Here is a 21207-nt window from a genome sequence, read left to right on the forward strand (position 1 = left end):
GCAGAGAAAAGAGGGCCAGGGCTATGACAAGAACAACTTGGCTTCTGAAGGAGCAGTATTTATTTTCAGTTATTACAAAATTGTTTACAACTAGTACAGCTTCCAGCCTTCTTCATTCATACAGAGGGCTTTCAATGAAATGTGTTTACATATTATTTTCCTAGAGAAACATTTCAATAAGCCCCAAAACACAGCAATGATCCTGTAAGTAAATAAAATTATTTACTCGAACTGCACATGGATGGTGGTATTATTATTGTGGCAAAATCCACTGATCCCTGGAAACCCACTGGAGATGATTTCTGATATGCAGGGTTTATGGGAGTAGATGCAGGCATATCCCAGAAGGTTGCTAAGGAACTAGCAGATATATGCATTTTTTGCAGAACTGACATGTAAAATATATCCCTGTTTCTTGGATTAGGGGAACTGAGAACGCTGTGTGGAATGAGATACAACAAATTCTCCTTATTTCCCTTAATCAAGAAACCCCTGAGAACTATAATTATGAATAATTCAACCTTTCACTAACATTTGGTGCAATTAATAAGAGTAGTTTAAAGCTGCTAGCTTTGTTTATCTTTTTATGCATAATTAAAGGGTGTTGATATTTAAGTTTTCAGCCAAGGAGCAAACTAGGTTTGGTTTTGCTGGCAGCAGCTGCTCCTGGCTTAACTAGGATGTGATAACCTGATATTGCCCCATCTCAGCGCACACGGTGCAGTCAGCTTTCTTCTCTGCCACCACTCCTGTTCATGCTTAATTGTGCTGGAATTCTGTGCTCTGTCTGAATCAGTAGCTGGCTGCCTTCTTCCTCCTCCCTTCTTCTTTGCCACACATGCATTAGCAGCTTGGAGCTGGAGTCAAAGCTTGCCCAATTTTCTCAGGGATACCAGTCACCAAAGGCATGGTTTTTAGAAGCAATTTTCTGTTTCCCACTTTCCAAATGTTTCAGATGCATATGGAAAATAAAGAAACCTGAAAAACAAACAGCTACCAGTGCATTGGATTTTCTGCTCCTGTGATTAAATGGATCCCTGGCTTCCAAGTCATAAATGAAGTCCAGAAAATTCCCTTTTTAAAATATGTGCTCCAAATTTCTATGGTGCTACTACATGCTTTGTCATTTCAGTTTCCTTTTGTCTCATCAGAGAATTCCTCTAGCAGATTGCTTTATTACTTTTGCTGAAAGGAAACTCTCCAGCAAGGTATCTAGTAAGAGATATCACATAATTTTCCACTTTTCTCTGTGTTTTTATTAATTAAAAAAAAAAAAAAGCAATTTTTAATTTCCAGCACTTTCTGGTAATTGGGAAAGTTTTTAAATTAGGAACCAAAAGTGACAAATGAGTGATTGTATTTCTCCTTTAGGTCAGAACTTAAACTGGTGAATTCCAGATTTAATAAGGCTACAAAGGCTTTCCTTTTACATTTTCTATAACTTAGCTCGTTTCTGACTGCTGGGCCCTTTACATGTTTTGAAGTGGCACATATGGCTACATTAGCATCACCATTTTAAGTCCCATCTGCATATATGAAAGCTATTAACTTTTTCAGTTTTTCAGACTTTTTTCAGTTCAGTTTTTCCATCTGAAAAAACTTTGTTCAGTTTTTCCATCTGAACAAAGAGAAAAGTCAAACTACGGCCATGTTTTCATCTGTCAACTGCAGCCACCACCCCACAACCTCAAAACGGCCCCTGCTTCTGGAGCTAGAGGGAGAACAAATTTCCTAGGTGTAGTCTCTCAGCCAACTTTCTCTTGTGGGATTCAAACGTCCTTCTGGGGTAAGCTGGATAACTGTGTTCAGTAATTTCTCATTTTCTTGTGAGAGCACACTTTGCAAAAGCAAAGTGATTACAGGCAGTAGGTGAATCCAGTTAGGAATTACAGTACTTGGTTACATGTATTCATACCCACCATTTGGTTCCCAACTTTTCCTGTTTTTCTGGTGATCACATAGCCCATGTTCCTGAAGCCCTTTGGAGTGTTTTTGGAGATGTATGGATGTTTGAGTAATCCCTGTCTATCTGAAAAGGGTTTTATCAGCAATGGTGGAATAAGGGAGAAGAGGACATGATGTTTTCTGTGGACCCAATCTGCTTTTGTGCTTCAAGACAGTTCACTGGATAGAGAAACAACACATTTTGTTTTCATTCATTATGTTCATAATTTGACCTATGCTTGGAGAGAGAAGTCGATGTTCAACTACTTACATCCATGGTTCCATGCTTAGAAAGGTTGTTAAAGGGTCTGAATATTCATGAAACCAACTGATCCCAGCTGGAACGTTGGGAAGAGAAAATCAAAGTGAATATTCTCAAACACGACAATGTCATACAGAATCCAAAGTCTGTTACAAAATGTCACAGGACAATAAATTAAAAAAAAATTAAAACAAAACAAAACAACAACAAAAAAACCCTAACCAAACAAACAAACAAAAAAACCAAACCAAAACAAAAAAAAAACAAAACAAAAAAGAACAAAAAAATTTGAACTTTAGGGAATGATAAAATTCTGAGCCCTTATAAGGGCTAAGATGATAGATGGGCTTCATATGGTGCCCTGGTTCCTAAATATCTGAGTAACATTTGAAATAGGTTTTGATTCTAGAGGTCATTTAGCTACCTCAGAATATTTTTCTCCCAGATACTAAATATGTGATTAAAGAGTCAGCTGCCTGTAAAGCTATTGGCTTGTTTCCCTAACCCAGGAAGGACTAACATCCTGCCAAAATCTTTTTCAGGCTTCTCCCTCAGGCTGACTTTATTAATTCAGGGGAGAAAAAAAGAAGAAGAAAAGAAAAAGAAACCATCTCTCACAAAACATGAGCTGCAGGGGCCATTTCCCCACGCTGCAGCTCTCCTTGCTCTAAAGCCAACATCTCTCCTTTTATTCCTCATCTTAATGAGCTTTCTCAACTCTTGGTAAGCTCTGTCTGACCTAAATGAGTCAGGGAATGGGCAGAAGTTTTTGCCTCCTGGGGCCCTTGACCCTTAACGTGGCTGCCTCTCCTGCTGTCATGCCTGACCTCAAACTCCAGGACTGGCATTAAGCTCTTTAGGAAATTAGCACAGTAGACATATAGTTAAGTATCTACTTGGATATCCAATTTCTAGCTTCTGTTTCTGAGAACTTGCCTGCTGTTCCCTCCGCTGTAAGGCAGGATGTGGTTATTGCTGGCATTAAATGTTGTTGTGCATCCTTAACTTCTTGTGCAAGGAAAAAAGTGAGTGAGGTACTCCACAGAGTGGAAGCAAGGTGCTCGTATGAAGGTGCCAACTTGCTCAGCATTAGGTACCTAGAGCTGTATTTGTACCAGCACATGCTTTATAAAGTCATTCCTTCTTCTGTTGTAGCATTTCTGCTTTGTCTCTCTAAACAGAATAATTGGCCAGTTTGCTCAAAACATGGCCTTAGTCTCTAGAGGGCAGGTAGAATAGAGACCACATTATTACAGTGAGCCAAAGCCCAGCACTCTGTCATTTAAATGTCATGAAGCACAAAGATGGATGTTGCATAAATATCAGGGTGGGCAGAACAAAGGCCCCATTCTATAGATGGCCAGCAGTGCACAGTTTAAGGGGAAGTGCTCTAAGTCACTATGATGTATGGAGGTGAAAGGCATAAAGGAGGCCAACTTTGCCCTCCCAAATGCTGCCAGTGTTTCCCAGGCTCACACAAGCAGGTGCCAAGCAGAGTCGTATCAGCCTTCAAAGAACTACTCCTTCCCTATTGCACAGTCACTGTTACCTCCTGATTTGGGGTGCTGAAACCTCCTTTGGTAAGTCTGTGCTCCACAGCCAATATGTTCATACATTTATATACCAAATATTTCCCCCTCAGTGCCTGTCATGCTTATATCACACCTTGCTTTTTCTCTTTGTAGTGCAAGCTTGTCACCACCTATAGTCCCAAGACCTGAGAATGTCTCTAGGTTATTATAGCTTTTATTAAAATAGCAGTTAGGCAGCACTAATGCTCTCTGTAATTGCAGAAGAAGGATCATGCAATACATTATTTCGTGTTAAATAAACCTCTATGTCTTTTAATGCTGGAAAAGGGAATATTTTTTCATTTGTTTTTGTTTTAATCTGTTTTTGCTGATGTTGAATTTCATGGGAGGGAAAAATTTAATGCAATTCAAAGCAGGTCTTTTTTGAAGCAGGCACAGGAGATCAAAAAACCTACCTAATGCTGGCAATAACTTTTAGCTAGAACAGCTGGGAAGGTTTGATCAGATTCTAGTTCTCCCAATGGGCTGAACAGAGAAGGAGGCCAAAAAGACAAACTAGAGGGGTAAAAAAGGACTTCTTTTTGAAGGTGTAGTTCTAGCTCCTTCCCACATGCATCTCACAAAGGACAATAAAAGCAAATGGCTTCCTGCTCCTTGTTCTTTCCATGAGTTTGAGATTTTGTGTCATTTGACAAGGGTTACAGTCACTTAATCATTTCTAGAAATGAAAATGGCACTTTGCAAGCAATTTGAAAAGATAGACTCCACCAGTCCCAAATGTTCTTTCTATAATCTAGGGACAAATCTTTACAAATCCTGTGGCTCCGCAGCTCTTGTTTGTGCCACAAGGGCTCAGGAGCTCTCAGGAGTCAGCACTATTTCAGCTGGATCATTCTCAGAATGAAGTCAGTGGGAATTTTGCCAACAATTTCATTAGTTAAAGGCACAAGCTATAATTCAGAGGACCAGGATGTCAGAGGCAACAAAAACAAGCTTAGAAGAGTGACATCAGCACATGAAAAGGAAAAACCGGCAGAATGCATAGCTCTTCTGTTTGAGGTGGACTTCAGCATCTTTGGAGATAATAACCAGGATGAGGGGTGGAGAGGGAAGACTGCAGGAACAAATCCATCTTGTGCTACATTCTTGACTAATTCCTTTGGCTTCAGCAAGAGTTACTGGCCTGAGTAAGGTGAGGATTTAGAGGTGCATGTTCCTACACAGCACAATGCATGAACTGTAGACATTTACAAGCATTTCAGACTAACACCCAGCCTGTTAAAACCAGGAAACTGGCCACTTGGGATTAACCTTGAAGTATGATATTCATTATTCACCAGCATGGCAATCCAACAGAGACTGACTATGAAGTCTGATATTCATTAAACTGCAGTACAGCATCTCTGAGGTGGCCCATGGTGCAGCCCTGTGTGTGTGCATTTCTGTGTGTGCACTTATGAACATGTACTATAAAATATGATGACAAGAGGGAGGGACATATATTTTAGAAAGGACACAAATTCAGCACAAGCAGTGGCTGGCCTCGCAGGGATCTCTGGTAAAGATGCCAAGTAACGTTTGGCTTCCAGGTCAGACAATTTTTTTTTATCCTAAATCTACTCATGCAAAGACACAGCTTATAGCTTGCAGATGGCTCATTCTGCTGATCTGCCAGTATTCACACTCAGAGTGTGGAATTATATCACACGAGCAAGGGGATTGCTGTGTTTTTCCATGGCTTTGTTATTGCAAGCAAAAAAATACAGCTAACCAAAATATAAGAAAAAGGGGCATACTGAATCATTATTTTTGGAGAAATTTTAAAATTTAATTTAAAAAGACAAGGCAAACATGAGCTTCTAGTCAAACATTATCTCTTGCTCAAATGCTTATCAAGACAGCCAGAAAATGAGGATGGATTATATATTATAAATAAAGGATCTACTAACACTAATAGGCAAAATGGTTTTTTTTCTCTCACTTGGGTGCTTACTTGCATTTTTCATACTTTGAAAAATTCCCTTAACAATGATAATCATTAAGAATAACTGCTAATGTTATAAATACTAACTGTCTCAAATTTATTAACAACACCAAGGAAAAAAAATTAGTATGAATGTTTAGATTCAGTTCCTGAAGAGGAGAGATTAAATCTATTTACACAATATTATAATAAATTTCAAAATCTCAGTAGAGTTGCACTTTTGTAAACCAGAAGTGATTGTATTAATTTATTGGAGTTATCTAGGGATTGTACCAATATAGCACAGAAAGGCTGACCTGTGAAATATGTATTCTGTAAAAAAACACACAAGAAATCCATTGATGTAATTTGACCTAAAGAAGAAAAAAATTAATATTTTGTCCTTTGGAAAATAATTTGGGTTGATAAAAGCTATTCACACATTTGTGACTAAGTAGTTGGATGTTTTAATCTGAAAATACATTTTTTAAAAGAGAAGGGCTAAGTGTTTCACAACAGCCACACGACAACAGAAATATGGAGCCACAAGAGATAGTTCAGCAAAGGGCCACTAAGATGATGACGGGACTAGAGCATCTCTTCCATGAATAAAGGCTGGAAAGGTTAGACATACAGGCAGGACTGTTTTCTTAGAGGACAGACCACTCAGGGGGATCTTATTAATGTATGTAAATACCTGAAGGGAAGTTTTGTAAAGAAGAAGGACCCAGGTTCTTCCCAGTAGTGCCTAGTGGCAGGACAAAAGTGTATACTGAAACACAAGACGTTCTCTCTGAACATCAGGAAACCCTTTTTCACTGAGGAAAAAGTGAGGATGCACTGGCAAAGGTTGCCCAGTAAGGTGGAGGATTCTCCACCCTTGAAAACTTTCAAAAGCTGTCTAGAAATGGTGCTGGGCAGCTTGCTGTGAAGGACCTTGTTTAAGCAGAGGGGCTGGACCAGATGACCTTCAGATGTCCCTTCCAACCCCAACCAGCCTGTGATTCTGTGATTCATCATTTCACAGCATCACAGTATATTCAGAGTTGGAAGAGATTCACAAGGCTCATCAAGTCCAGATCTTAAGTGAATGCTCCATATGGGGACTTAACCCACAACCTTAGGGTGGTCAGCACCATGTTCTAACCAAGATAATCTCAGGGTTTTCTATTCTTTTTTTGTTTGTTTTTGGTTTGTTTCTGAAAGATGTCATTCCACTAAAATGAGCCCATTTTTTTGGGTGAGGAAAGTGGTAAGGAAGAGGAAGGAGATCCTTTTAGCTCCAGTATTAGTGTACTGGTTTAAGCTTCCTCAGCTATGGTGCTGACACACTGTAAAGTTCAATCCCCTGTAGCTGTGAGGGTCACTGCCCCAGCCATGTCAGAGGCCTCCAGACAGACAGACAGACAGACAGACCTGCTGATGGGAGGTGCAGCTCCCCAGGACAGAGCTTGCCTGGAGTGTCTGATGCCTCTTAGCAAGGTTGGCTTGACAAACAGCTCTTTTGCAGAAACTGTGCTGTGGTTGAGGAGCTGCATCACCAGGTGAAGGAGCTACAGGGAGAAGTGTACAAGTGTGCCCAGTACTCAAACAAATGAGCAAGACATTGACCAGTTACTTTCAGAGGTGTTACAGTCTCCTGGGAGTCTGGAACCTCCATCATTGCAAAGAAGCAGGTGGGCTCAGAACCTGCAGGGGAGTTAGTCAATGGACTGTTAGTCAAGTGTCTGATGAAGAGCAGGTCACAGTACATGCCAGGAGGAAGGTTCCTCCTTCTTCTCAGAATTTGCATAGTAGGAATGGTACTTTCTGTAACAGGTATGAGGCTCTGGAATTGTAAGGCCAGACAATTGATGGGGTGGGCACAGGTTCTAGAGAGAGAGTAGGGTGTCCTAAAACAGCACTTCCTGTACCCTTCATCACAACCTCCTCTGTTAAGAGGAAAAGAAGGAGAGTTTAAATAGGACACTCCCTCCTAAGGGGAACAGAGGGCCCAATATGCAGACCAGACACAACTCACAGGGAAGTCTGCAGTCATCCAGGGGAGATAAGGGACATTACTGGAAAATTCTCAAGTCTAGTAAGGTTCTCTGATCACAACTACAGGCTGTTCAAACTGGCAGTGACAAAATAAAAAAGAGAAGTCCAAGGGCAATTGAAAGTGACTGCAGTGCCCTGAGATGATTGGCAGAAAGGATCAGGAGCACAGGTAGTAATTTCCTCAATTCTTCTGGTAACAAGGATAGGAATAGGCAGATCCATCAGGTCAATGCATGGCTCTGAGGTGGGTGTCAGCAGAAAAATTCCAACTCAGCATAATCTGTGCTACTGTGAAATTATTTTACTCTCTCTCCTCCATTCATCCAACAAACTGAAAGATTAAACTGGCCCTTTTCTCATTATCATTGGAATCTGGTGTGATTACTTATTCATTTTTCATTTCAAAAAGATTCCCTAAAATAATTGGCACTAGCAAAGCCCCCATTAGACCCATTCTCTTCCTTTTTGGCTGTACTTCTATGTCTTTGGCCTTGAGTGTATACTGAAGGCAATTAGTTTAACTGAGCTTGTATGCTCAGCTTGAATATATGTGAACATGGCAGCACAGAGTGGCCTAAAATGAGCAAGAGGAACCAGTGATCCTTGTGTTCCTTGCACCATATAGTGCTCAGACTCATTAGGAATCATTAGCCAAGGATCTTTGTGTGTAATAATAATAATAAAAAAAGTGTTTTCTTGACTAGTTAACACTGAAGTTTATTTGGACAACTTTGCAGGATTTTGACACATAAGAAGAGCTGTAGAGCAAACTCTAGAATGAGGTTGCAGGATAGGTGCATTTGCATGTGTTGGATTCCTGATGATGGTAAGTATAACACAGGACAACAGACTGAAGTGGCAGTAACTTTTTACTTGTGTTTTCACAATTCTTAAGAGACCCAGTACTAGATGTCCTTGACATCTCCATGGCAATCAGCACCCTACAAAGATTAATATGATCATTAGAGCTGCAACAGATTACAACTGCAATATAAAGAAAGTTATTAATGCTTTAAAAATAGTAATTATCCAGGGAATAAAAAGAAACATGGAGAAAATATTGATAAGAAGGATAAGCAGTGGACAATAGACTTAAGTCTGTGACATTTGGAGAAATGTAAGAAGGCAAGGAGAATTTCAAAGAAGGCTTTGAAATGTAGGCAATGCGGTGGCCCTGAAAGTTTCTGCTGAATTTCTCCTATAAATTAACGGCAGAATATAAGAGATCATAGGAATAGTTTGAAAATTAACCTAAAAGCAGTGGAACAAAAACTAAAAAATCTTAAAAGCAGGCATACCTGTCCAAGCAATGAAAATAGAAGGGGTATCACAGTTTATTTAAAAGAATAGAAAATTCGTATCTGTAGCATTATCTGTAACAGAACAGAACTGTATTTGTCTAGAGAAACAAAATAAGAGAGAAGAAAATACTGAACCACTACATGATAAAAGCCCAGACAATAGCAAACAGCTTTTCAAATAGAAAATAAGCACATGACTTTGAGCTCTTACTCTGAGAAAATCAGCAGACTTACAGCCTTGAGAAGATCACTATATAGAAAAGATCAAGTGAAAGAGGGTGACCATTTGTTAATTTGCTTACAAAGGAATAAGCAAAAGAAAGGAATGATACAGAATATTCACCGAAGAGAAAAATAAGGGAATGAAGTTTCAGGAAATGTGTACCCAGGGAAGAAGAAGAAGAGGATAAGATAGTAGAGAATAGAGAACAACAGATATAAGGAAAATAGAAAGAGTGACTAGGAATTCATCTAAGTAGTAAATGCACTATATTAAAGCAAGTTAAAAACAGAAAGTATTTTTCCAATACTACTCTTTTCAAAAACTGTGTCTTCTTTTACAACAACCTTGCTGAGAGATCTTGAATGGTGAGAAGGTAATCCTGTAAAGCTCTGTTTGTAAAACTCTGTAAAAATTCTAAGATACAAATATAGATTCTGCTCTGAGAGTAGAAAATTACCCTGTTTGATAAGCATAAACTATTTAGAGAGTATTTTGATGCATCCCTTGTCCAAGAAAGAAAGCAGCAATAGTCACATCATTTTCAAATTCCATTAAAAATATATTTTAAGACAGTATTGGGTCTCCTTTTCCCCCTATTTTTATCTATACCAGGTTACCAATCCCTAAAGAGGATAATAGTTTCTAGAGCACTCCTTTGGGAGATTTCAGCTAGGTGTGGCCTAATTGTGAGATGTGCTACCACATGAAAGCTTCTGCAGGGCAAGGAACAGAGATTATGTTTGCATTTAAATCATCCTGTGGTAGGCAAAACAGCAGGATTTGTAACCTGAAATGGCTACAGAATCCTTCCAAATAGGGTTTAAGTGACAAAGTCAAGTCAGGATATGCAGAATGAGGAAAATGCATCAAATAATCCATGTGGAAAATCACATCCAAGCACCCTCAACTCCAGTTGTGAAAACTCTTGAGAAGCATAATGAGAGATGGGGATCAACAGGGCTATGGAAAATAATGAACAGTGACAATGAAGCAGCCTACTCTAGAGTCAGATTTCTGATCTGTAGCTCTTGTTGTCCCTGATTCATGATGCTCTTTACTCATCTGAGAAAGAGGAACAGGGTTATTTTACAGGGTGGGGGATGTGAACCTTAATTTGCTAACATTTCCAAAAGAATTGTGAGATCTGAGATGAAGGGGCCAAATTTAATGCTCATTGTTTTGACTCTAGTCTGTCTGTGCTCAGACAGAACTCCCACTGAGATTGAGAGCTGAACAACAATTCCCGAAGTTGGTCCATTTTTCCTTGGAAAATGAGACAATTGCAAAGTACAGTTTGTTTGCCACATTCATTCAGTACCCTGGAGATACAGCATTATGGTTAGTTATACATCTCAGAAAGCTTCTTCAGCAATATTGCAGTGGCTTTGAATTCTTACAAGGCTATGCGGTCCAAATAAAACAAAGCTACTGGCAAAAGTAATAAGCCAGCGCTCCACACCTGATTAAACAGCATTGTTTTTAGTCTAGCACCATGCCAAGTTCTCCTGTCAGTGTGGATGCACAGTATCCGAGAACTGCTTAAAGTGAAGCTTTCACTACAGCAGCAGTGAGCAACTTGCTCTGTGAACAGGTATGCCTAACACTTTCTAAACTCAGCAGTTTTCAGGAATCAACCCCCTCTCCACACACACACACACACACACAAAAAAAAAAACAAACCAAAAAACCAAACAAACAAACAAAAAAAACCCCCAAAAAACCAAAAACACCAAGAAAACCCCAATAAGAAAAAACTCAACAACCCTTTCTCAAATCCCAGAGGTGATGGAATGTAAATAAGGGAAACTGAGCCCTTAAATGATCTGCACATGCACACACTACCTACAGCATTTTTGGTTGCTAACTGTAAGCAGCTGCCAATTTCCCTCTAATGCTCAGACGACTTGCTAACTGATCTGTAAGTCCCAAAAGCATGTTATCTTTAATGTGCCTCTAATTTTGCTAAGAGCCTACTATTTATAGTGTGCCATTTATTTACTTATTTACCTTCAACTAATTAAAGCTATCATTTAAAAAAAAATGTAATGGAAGAGAAAAGCACATGCTTTTCTTGTGTGTGTGTGTGTGTGCAGAAAACCCAGTCTGTTCACTTAACTGGATGAATGTCACAAGAGTTCTGTTTTGCTTGGAAAAGCAAGGCATGAGTAAAAGCACCAAAATCCTAGCATTATTATCTCTAATTACAATTGGCAATATGTGGCAATCATAATTATTCATTTATGCAAAATAGCTTACAGTGTGTCTCATTTTTTATTCCCTGTTAAAAGATGGCTTGACAAAAGAAGTAAAAAAAAGCTTATAGTGCTGAACATAATTGTGCTAAATGCTCAGGCATTTTGTTTAAAAAATACTGCAAAACTAAACTGCTATTTTTGCAGAGACAGAAAATGATTTAACAAAATATATAGTAAACTCTGCAGGTGGCAATCCATTTTGAAAACATATTTCCCTGAAAATAAGAGATATTTCACAAAAACTTTAAAGCATAATTTTTGCAGAAAGAAAGAAAGAAAAAGAAAGAAAGAAAGAAAAGAAAGCCTCCTTGTTTTAATCTAGCACATGCTTCTCCTGTTAGTAAAATGCAAATATGCAAATAGTCAGGGGAGAGACTGTGACCATAATAACTCACTATGGTTCTTCAATGACTCTCTATTCTATTTCACTTCTACAACAGTACACTAAGCAATAGAATAAGATCAAATGCACTTCATGACACAAAAAATAAGGAAGGACGAGTTCACGCTACTCACATAAGTAATCCCTCTTTCTATGTGTATTTCTAGTGGAATATCACCGTAATTTAGGGCACTCAGAAAACCCACAATTCATGCGAGTTACCAGTCACGCTTTAATTAGGCACTTGGGGTCACAGACTTTAGAAGAAAATCTTCCCAAATAAAAGGGACTCAGACTTAGGGTGCTAGGTCCAGAGATTCAATCTTAAGAAAATAAATGCTGATAAGACTGCTTATTAGGAGAAACTTGAAAGATACTCTAAAACCTGTTTGAAACAGAGAGGGCAGCTTTAATCCTGACATGCTGCACCAGATGAGCAATCTTTACTCCTGGATGCAATACCACTCTTTCTTGTGGAACAGCCTTCCCCCCATCACACTTATTCTTGTCTCAGAGCAAAACTGAAGGTAATAGAACTATTACTGTGGAAAGGCTCATCCACTGAACCAATGGATTTTTTTTTTTTTTTTGATGGCTAGGCATTTAAAAACTTTTTCAAACTGTCTTAGATATATAAAAATATAGGGGACTTTAAAACCAAATAGGAAGCAGATTTTTTTCTTGTGCTGATGGTGTTGATTAGAGCAGAGGAAATGGAGATCACCATTGGAATGCATGGGAAATACCAAGCTTCCAGAATAATATAAGTTGCACTATGTATTTTTACCAAACAAAAATTGGTCAGCTTCACAGAGTTGTTAAAAGAGTCGATTTTTTTCTCCTGACTTAGTAAATGATGACAGAAAATGAGGGAAACATGGCAGAACATCATACATTAAAAATTTAAAGCAATAGAAATAAAATACAAATCTGAAAGAAACAAAGGACAGCACTGCCGTTACTTTCCACTTGCTTTTACCATCTAAAACAATAAATGATTAGCATGTGAGCTTGTCTCTTTTTTCTGTCTTGAGCACATGATTACAATGCAGGAGATACCAACTAGGCCCAGCAGTGATTTCTTACTAGAGATAATTCATTGTGTCTTGGTCCATTACCACTAGAAGACATTTTCCACCCTTCACACAGAACCAGGAAGAAACACTCTGTTTGCATTACAGTACATTCATTTCTTAATCAGAATATAGAGTTGGGTCCTGTGTCTGCTGTGCATATTATAGCAGCCAGCTCGTGCCTGCTCAGAGGTCTGGGTTTACTAACACAGTCATCATTTGCTTAGCACAGCACAACACCTGCATGATATGCCCTGATTACGAAAACCAGATTGTTACATTGTTCTGCACTGTGACCCACAAAAAAAAATTATATCAAACACCAGGACTCTGGATGTACCTTTGGAGCAATGAGAAAGGAAGCATTACTATCCCCTGCAGCAGAGGAAGGGACAAGCGGAGGTCATCTACAAAAGGTAAACTTCAGTGAGGAAGGTGTTCAGTTGGGATAGATGAGAATTGCAGCCCGGCCCCTTCTCTAGTGGCAGCCTAAAACAAAATAACAAAGTTTGATATCGACCAGAAAAGACTACTTTTCCCAGCTATTTCTCTTCCAGCCCACTCTAGCAATTCACATAGGTGAATGTCAAAGTTGAACATTATCACTCACTGACCTGGAGAACTGGCTGAATTGTGGACAGAGTATTTATCACCCAGTTAATTGTCACAGGGATCACTGCAGACTGCTTGCATTAAGTAAAGCATTATGCAGAGGAATATTTTAGGAGAAATGTGCAGAATACAGAATTACCACCATGAAGAAACTGCCATTTCTGTATCATTCTTGTAATTTTAGGAGGGAGTGCCACTCTGTCCAAAATTAAGAAATACAAACCAAAGACTATAAATCAAGACAACTGTTTGGAAATAATAGTACAATTCCTTTCAACATTTCTCTTAGAGCAAAAATTTGGGCTTTCCTCTACCCAAATGTTTGATATATTTCAATACTTGTGTCAGAATCACTTCACTGGTGATCAGCTCTATCACTAAAACTATCTCATGGCAGTCAGAAGAAAACATACAACATTTTTTTTCTCCTAGAGACCTGGTTTCTTGGCCAGGCCATATATTTCTTATTGCATTCAGACAGCTGTGGCAGTCATAATATAATGACTTGATTATGACAAGAAGAATCATCTCTGAACCACAGGAAGAGTAGGGAAATCTCCAAGACACAACAACCTGCAGACCTAAGTTATAATTTCTAACAATACTGTGGTTTAATACTTAAATTAATTCAGGTCAAATGTTACAATTAAAAATATTCTACCATAAGGAAAATTTTCATCAAAGTTTCCTAAATGAAACTTATAGTATGCAAGGCAGTAGACTGTCCATCATTCAATACAAGGATTGTTCTTTCCTCTTCCCTTTATAAATTAATGCCTGGCTGGTACAGAAGATGAAGGTTAACTGTAATATGGATAATAATGATTGTAAAAATAATAAATATATTCTAAAATTACAATCGCCAAAATAATCTCAGTTTCATGTGTCTCAAAATGACCGTATGGTTTACCTGAAAGCTTTTTTCCATCTATGTCTCCGTGATTTCACAAAACACATTCTTTCCACCAGTATTATGGCTGGTAACAGCTTCTACAAACAATAATCCTTCCCTCTTCATGCAAGACACTGATTTTTCCAACCTTAAAATTATTTTCTTAAGTTATTCATGCAATGAAATTCTACCTTACACAAAATACAGTGGCTTTAGGTGAATTTTTTCCTATATATCTTGTTAGTACAGTGTGTCTCCCCAGAGTATCAACAGGCCTGTTTTTAAAGAGAACAGTTCTCCATACCTTGGAGATGGTTTTCAGAATCTTAAATTATATTTATCCATAGTTTCCTATGGTATTATATATAATATTTGGAAATGCAATCTGAATAATAACTAATTCATCCTCTGGCTGGGAATTAATTTGCCTTATCTCAGTTTTTCATATGTGGAAAAAATACAAAAGGACTAATATAAGAAATGGGGAACACTAAATGAAATTCACAGGGGCTTAGTGTAATGAATTAGGTAAAGAGCATGGGTTATGTCAACTTAAAAGTGATTCCAAAGCTCAAGGTTTGGACCTTTTAGTACACATCCCTGAGTTTTACCCACACTGGCAGTACAACCCAAGTCTGACTTATCTACTGCATTTTCAGGTCTTCAGTCCAGCTCATTCAAACTCTCTCACAGTTCTTTAGAAGCTATTTACCTCCTCTTGGAAATTCGCAGAGTACTTGGCAACATGCATAAAAAATCCTTCATAACTTCTTACAATAACTGAGCAGCACATCAAGCAATTACATGTTAAAGAAAGTTTAGGAACTTTTCTGAAATAAAATTTACACCTATTTTTAAGATAAACATCACATAATGAGTTAATATCTAATTTACTGATTAGTTTCCAAAAATGTTTTTCCTTGGTAGAAAATCATGCCAATGGAATAGCTTGATTTAACTCGGAAAAAATCATCTAATGGAGGGTACACAATTGCTAAATCATAGAAACATGTGCACTTCACTAGTAAGTTTTTTTTAATCTTTCCATAATAATTTCCTTCTTCTCATCTTTCACAATCTAGCTTCAAAAGGGAACGCTAGGCACACTTTAGGACTGGGACAGTCAGTGTATGCAGCTCTGAGGTTCTGCTTCCAACAAGCAAGACAGTGTACTGGCACTGCACAAAAAGGGATGTAACACCAGGTGGTTGGAACTGTGTCGCCCTAATTCAAGGGCAACTCTTCCACTGACTGCAGCGGGGCCACACTTTATATGACCCACAGTCCTATTTAATAAGAAAGTATGCCTTTTCCTCTAAGAGGAAGCAGCCTCCCTTCAGTATCAGTAGTTTTAAGATTATATAAGAATGGGTATGTTTGCAATTATCTGGCTTGAACTGTACACTGAGGACTACTAAACAATTACTAGCTTGGCTTAACAGTTCTCAAAAGCACACACAAAAAAAAAAAGGTTCCGAAGAATCATAGGTTACCCAGGGAAACTTTAACGTAATTCACAGGAAAGCTTGCAATTTTTTCAGCTTAGAGTTTGAAAGCGAAGCAAAACAAAGATTTGTCATGTTTCATATTTCCTAGCCAGTATGCCTACATTCATGTGGTTTCCACCTCTGGCAGAGTGTAAAGAGGAAGTAAAATGTCAAGTTGTTTATTTCTGTGCAATTTTCTTATCTCAAAATAACACCGAGTTTGCTAAATCCAATCTGTCTTCAATAATAGACAGAGGAAATCTGGCTCGGCATTCTTGCTTTTACAGAAATCTTATGATCTGGAAAGAGAGGAGTTAAATCACTTTTGACTATTTTGTCAAAACCAAAAATGTCATCTGAAACAGCAGCCTTGTTTTCTACGGAAATAAAGAAATTGTCTTCTTTAGTTCAGTCCATATACTGCCTTTCTTAGTATTTTCTCTTTTTTAATATTGTTTTACTGCAGATGAAAAAGAAAAGCAGACAGACAAAAGGGCACCTAGAAATTCACTCTTCATGATCATAAGCTTTCACTTAACAGTGTGAGAAAAATGAATATGCTTAAATCAGCAAGTTGCTCTTTACCTCCACAGAACAATCTTCATTGTCAAGTATGTGATCAAAGTTCCCTGCCTTAAAGTTGAGAAGCCACAAATTTTTATTAGACACCCTAGGCCTGATTTCAAAGTATAAGAGAATCAGCTACATCTTTCTTTTTGAAAATAAATATATATTTCAGCATATAAGCTTCTGCTTCTGCCCTTTTTAGCTGTCCATTTCAGCAATTAATGAAATACATGAATGCATAAAAGTTCTCCATGCTTCCATATACTTTTTTCTTAAATCACACTGCAGATTAAAGTGGTATCACATTTATTTTTTAGAAAGACATTTTTGAACATATCTAATCCAAATTTGATCTATTAATATGCTTTTCTATGTCAATACTGCATGCATTTTCAAATGCACATATAGGTATCCACTTCCCCAACCCTCTGTATTTCATAAGAGAGATTTAGCTGCATCACAATAGAAACACAGCAGCCCCGAGGAAAAATGAAAAGAGAACAGTCCTTCCATTGTTCCATTTTGATTCCAGTTCCCCTATCCTAAATACTCTATCATCTCATGCATTTGGACAAAGAGAAGAATAAAAGTTTGTGCCTCTTCCTGAAGTCATCCTTGGCCTTGTGGTTAACACTGTCTTTCTGACCTTTACATACCATAGCCTCAGAAGATGGTAACAGACTGTAGCACAAGGCTAAATATTTAGCTCATGGTCTCTCTTTTACAAACCTGTCCCTTTCCACTGGGAACTCCCTTATAAATGACAATGCAAGACTCCAAAATGGCTAACTAATAGAAGAGGAGCAAACATTCCTGAGATAGCTAGCAATAAATATAAAACTGGAGGATGAAGTAAATACTTCACAGACCAACAGAGACTTTCATTTCTGTTCAAATTCCTATCATTCTTGCAGAAGGATGATCAAATGATTCAGGATTGATTCATTAGCAGAAAGGAGTTGAACACATTGAGTCTCACTTGACATCTAGGTCAAAGATACAAAATCTGTGTAGATCACAGATTTCTTTAAAAATATTTACAGCTAAAAGGATCATTTTTAGATTAAATGTGTCTCTTTCCTTCTGCTTTGTATCTCTGTACATAGGACTAACAGAAAGTGAGAGTGCTTCCCTTTGCAAACATGGAATATGCTTTGATATCTGAAGACCAAATCATCCTCTTGGTTCCTACATGTTGAGACTGTAAGGCTTGTGATGTCGACAAACCAAACTTTGCAAACCACCCACAACCATCGTGCCCGTATGTGTCTGTTTTATTATCCCTCACAAACAGGCTGAATTCCTCTCAGTGCACACAGAAAATGAGGCACAGGGATACCCACAGTGAAATGCTTCTTGCCTTTATTTAGCTACTTAATACTTAAGCAACTTGTTTAGGGCAGACACCCAGGCTCCCTCAGTATCAATGGGTGCAGATACAGGCACCTGCAGGGGGTGATTCATCTTCTTCAAAGATAGGGGTCTGAACCAGGGCTTACAGCTGCCTTCTGGAGGTGCCTATCTCTCACGTTGACTACAGTGGGAGCCTAGATGACTAGCTGAGATTAGGTGCCTAATTTTTAGGTAGATAAATTTTCTTGCCTGAGGTTACATGAGAAATCTGTGGTAGAACCAGGGTTTGAACCCACATGTTCCACATATAGCTGGTAACAAATCATTTAGTCAAATCCAGTGCTTGTGTTACAAAGGTTTTGTTTGTCCACAATAGGTGATTAGACAAGACACACACACACACACACACACACACACACACACACACACATTAAAAAGTCTAATAAATTGGTGGTTAGTCACCAATCTCTCACACACTTTAGCATGTGAAACACCTATTTTAAATTTCTAAAATAGCCAATAAGAAATTTTACCTGTGGTCTGCTACCTTCCCAATATGTGTCCTAACCACAGCGATTCTCAGGGATCTTCTGAGAATTCTGCAATATAGTTACAATGATTTGCTATTTATGGATATGGAAGGAGACAGTTACATCAACACTCATAAAAACAGTGATAACAAATTGTTAGGGAGGAATCACATGTAACATGCCAGAGCTCTTGGTAATTAAAAAAAGTCTTCCCACCTAAATGCTGCCTTTACAGATTAAACAAGCTCAGCAATATCCAGGCACTTCAGAAGGAACCTCTTCATCCATACTTAATACTCCACCCAGATTTCTCACATTTCTGGCCAATGGAGGATGCAAAATATTGCCCTGAGAAACCCAGACCAAAGGGAAAGATGGATACGTTTTACTGACATGCTTAGACTTAATTCCTATAGTCTGAAGAATTCAGTAGAATCTGCAGGGATTAGTATAAATAAAATCATCCAGAATCTAAACCCAACTGAATTGTGGGCAAATGGCCAGATTTGTCCACATAAACCTGAATCCTCTGTAAAAACAACTGAATAGCTGCATTTGTCAAATGCTTGTGTCACCGAGTTATACTAGCTCCATATATTGTATATTCTACATTTCTTCATTTTACTTCTCAGCTATTTTTTTCCCATTTGATCAAAATATGTTGTCCTTTGGAGAACTAATTATATGATAAAATGGTTCAATTTGTAATTCCAGTATTCATTTATGACTCAACAACTTTATTGCTTCTTATATATCATCTTTTTTGTGCATGTGTAACTCAAAATTAGGTTCATTGCTCTCTTTTCAGGTTCACAGAGATGCAAAAACCACTGAGGATAAGGAGATTTACATCAGTCTAAAAGCTAATTTGTGAGAAAACTTAGAACTCCCTGAAAACAAATCTTTGCAGAAAGTTCTTTCTGATATGAAAAACAAATTTCAAGACTTTTGTCTTGAAGCAGTGCAGGTCTTATATGATATATTAATAAAGCAGGCTTTGAATCATTCATTCTGATATGTTTAGTGGAGACTTTGCCCTTTTGATATTTTTCTACTTTATTTTGAGATACTTTCTACCCTGGAATTTGCTCAGTCCTCAAAAAAAAAAAAATCTCGAAACCAAAACCCCAACACACAAACATACAGACTTGCTCTCTTGAAGTCTTAGTCACACCACACTAGGATTTGACAAAATAATTCAAAAGTGGGTACTGCAAACAGTATGCTCTCAGAATCCCATTCACACCAATCTGAGGCAATGATTTAAATGCTTTGGATATCCATTTGATATCTTTTCCATACTAAAATATTTTCTAACTACTCTGATATAGTTCAGAGGTTTTCAAAATACCTAAAGTATTTATTTAGTTCCTGTAAAATAATGAGAATTCTTAATTTCAACTATGGATCAGGGAAGTGGCTGGGGAAGAGGGAGAGGGAGAGGGAGAGGGAGAGGGAGAGGGAGAGGGAGAGGGAGAGGGAGAGGGAGAGGGAGAGGGAGAGGGAGAGGGAGAGGGAGAGGGAGAGGGAGAGGGAGAGGGAGAGGGAGAGGGAGAGGGAGAGGGAGAGGGAGAGGGAGAGGGAGAGGGAGAGGGAGAGGGAGAGGGAGAGGAGAGGAGAGGAGAGGAGAGGAGAGGAGAGGAGAGGAGAGGAGAGGAGAGGAGAGGAGAGGAGAGGAGAGGAGAGGAGAGGAGAGGAGAGGAGAGGAGAGGAGAGGAGAGGAGAGGAGAGGAGAGGAGAGGAGAGGAGAGGAGAGGAGAGGATGAAAATGGAAAAAGGAAAAAGGAAAAGGGAAAAGGAACGAAAATAAGGAAGGAAGAAAGGGTTCGAGTTCTTTGGGAAATGCTGCCATCTATGGAGTTGCAGTCGACACTGCTTTCTGTGGAGATGTCAAGGAAAACCACAGGCAGGTTATCTCAAAACGTAGTTAGTTCAGTAAATGACACAGTTTTGGTTTTTTTTTTTTGGTTTTTTTTTTTTTTTTTTGTTTTTTTTTTTTTTTTCCATCAACAACAATAATATAATTTATAGCTTTGGCTTAATATTAAGTTGGCACTAGCTTCTACCACAACTATTTATTGAATGTATAAGCAGCATTTTTAGTTATATACTGCAAGGTTTTCCTGTGATTTGCTGGGGGCATATATTAATATCAACACATTTTGTTGTCCTGTTTTTATTTACACTGGTTTCCCAAATTTCAAGGCATACAAGCAGAAATCTTTCCTATTGTTCCCCATGTACATATCCCCAAGCATACTGTTGCCTGCATTCTCAAAATGGTCAAATAATTAAGCAGCTAATAATAATTTTCTCACATTATCTCTATTATACCTCAAAATTAAGGTGTTTGAAACTTAAAAATATTATAAACATACACATGACTCCTTCTTCCTTAGCATTTCTGCCAATGATAAGGCAGCAGATGCACCTGTGGATAAGACAAACAGACAGAAAGATGATAACTTTGAAGAGATAGAAGTATTAGAACTATTTGTCAGCTGTGACAAATAATAACCATATCAAGAAGCTGAGTTTGGAAGCTAGTCAGATCTTCAGGAAAAAATTATCCTCATTCAGTATTGCAAAGATCCAAATACTCTTTATCATGCTCACTAGAGGACTAGATACAAATGAAAAGCAGGGGTCATTTTACTTGCTTAAATTGTGATTAAGTGACATATTTAATCATTAATGTAGGCATAAGCATAAACAGCAGTAATGCTAGGGCTTATTAAAATCTGGACCCCCAAAGCTATCTTGTATTCAGAGGCTGTGATGTAAAGACAGA

The sequence above is a fragment of the Lonchura striata genome, chromosome 1 (assembly GCF_046129695.1).
Source record: "Lonchura striata isolate bLonStr1 chromosome 1, bLonStr1.mat, whole genome shotgun sequence".
Classification (NCBI taxonomy): Eukaryota; Metazoa; Chordata; class Aves; order Passeriformes; family Estrildidae; genus Lonchura; species Lonchura striata.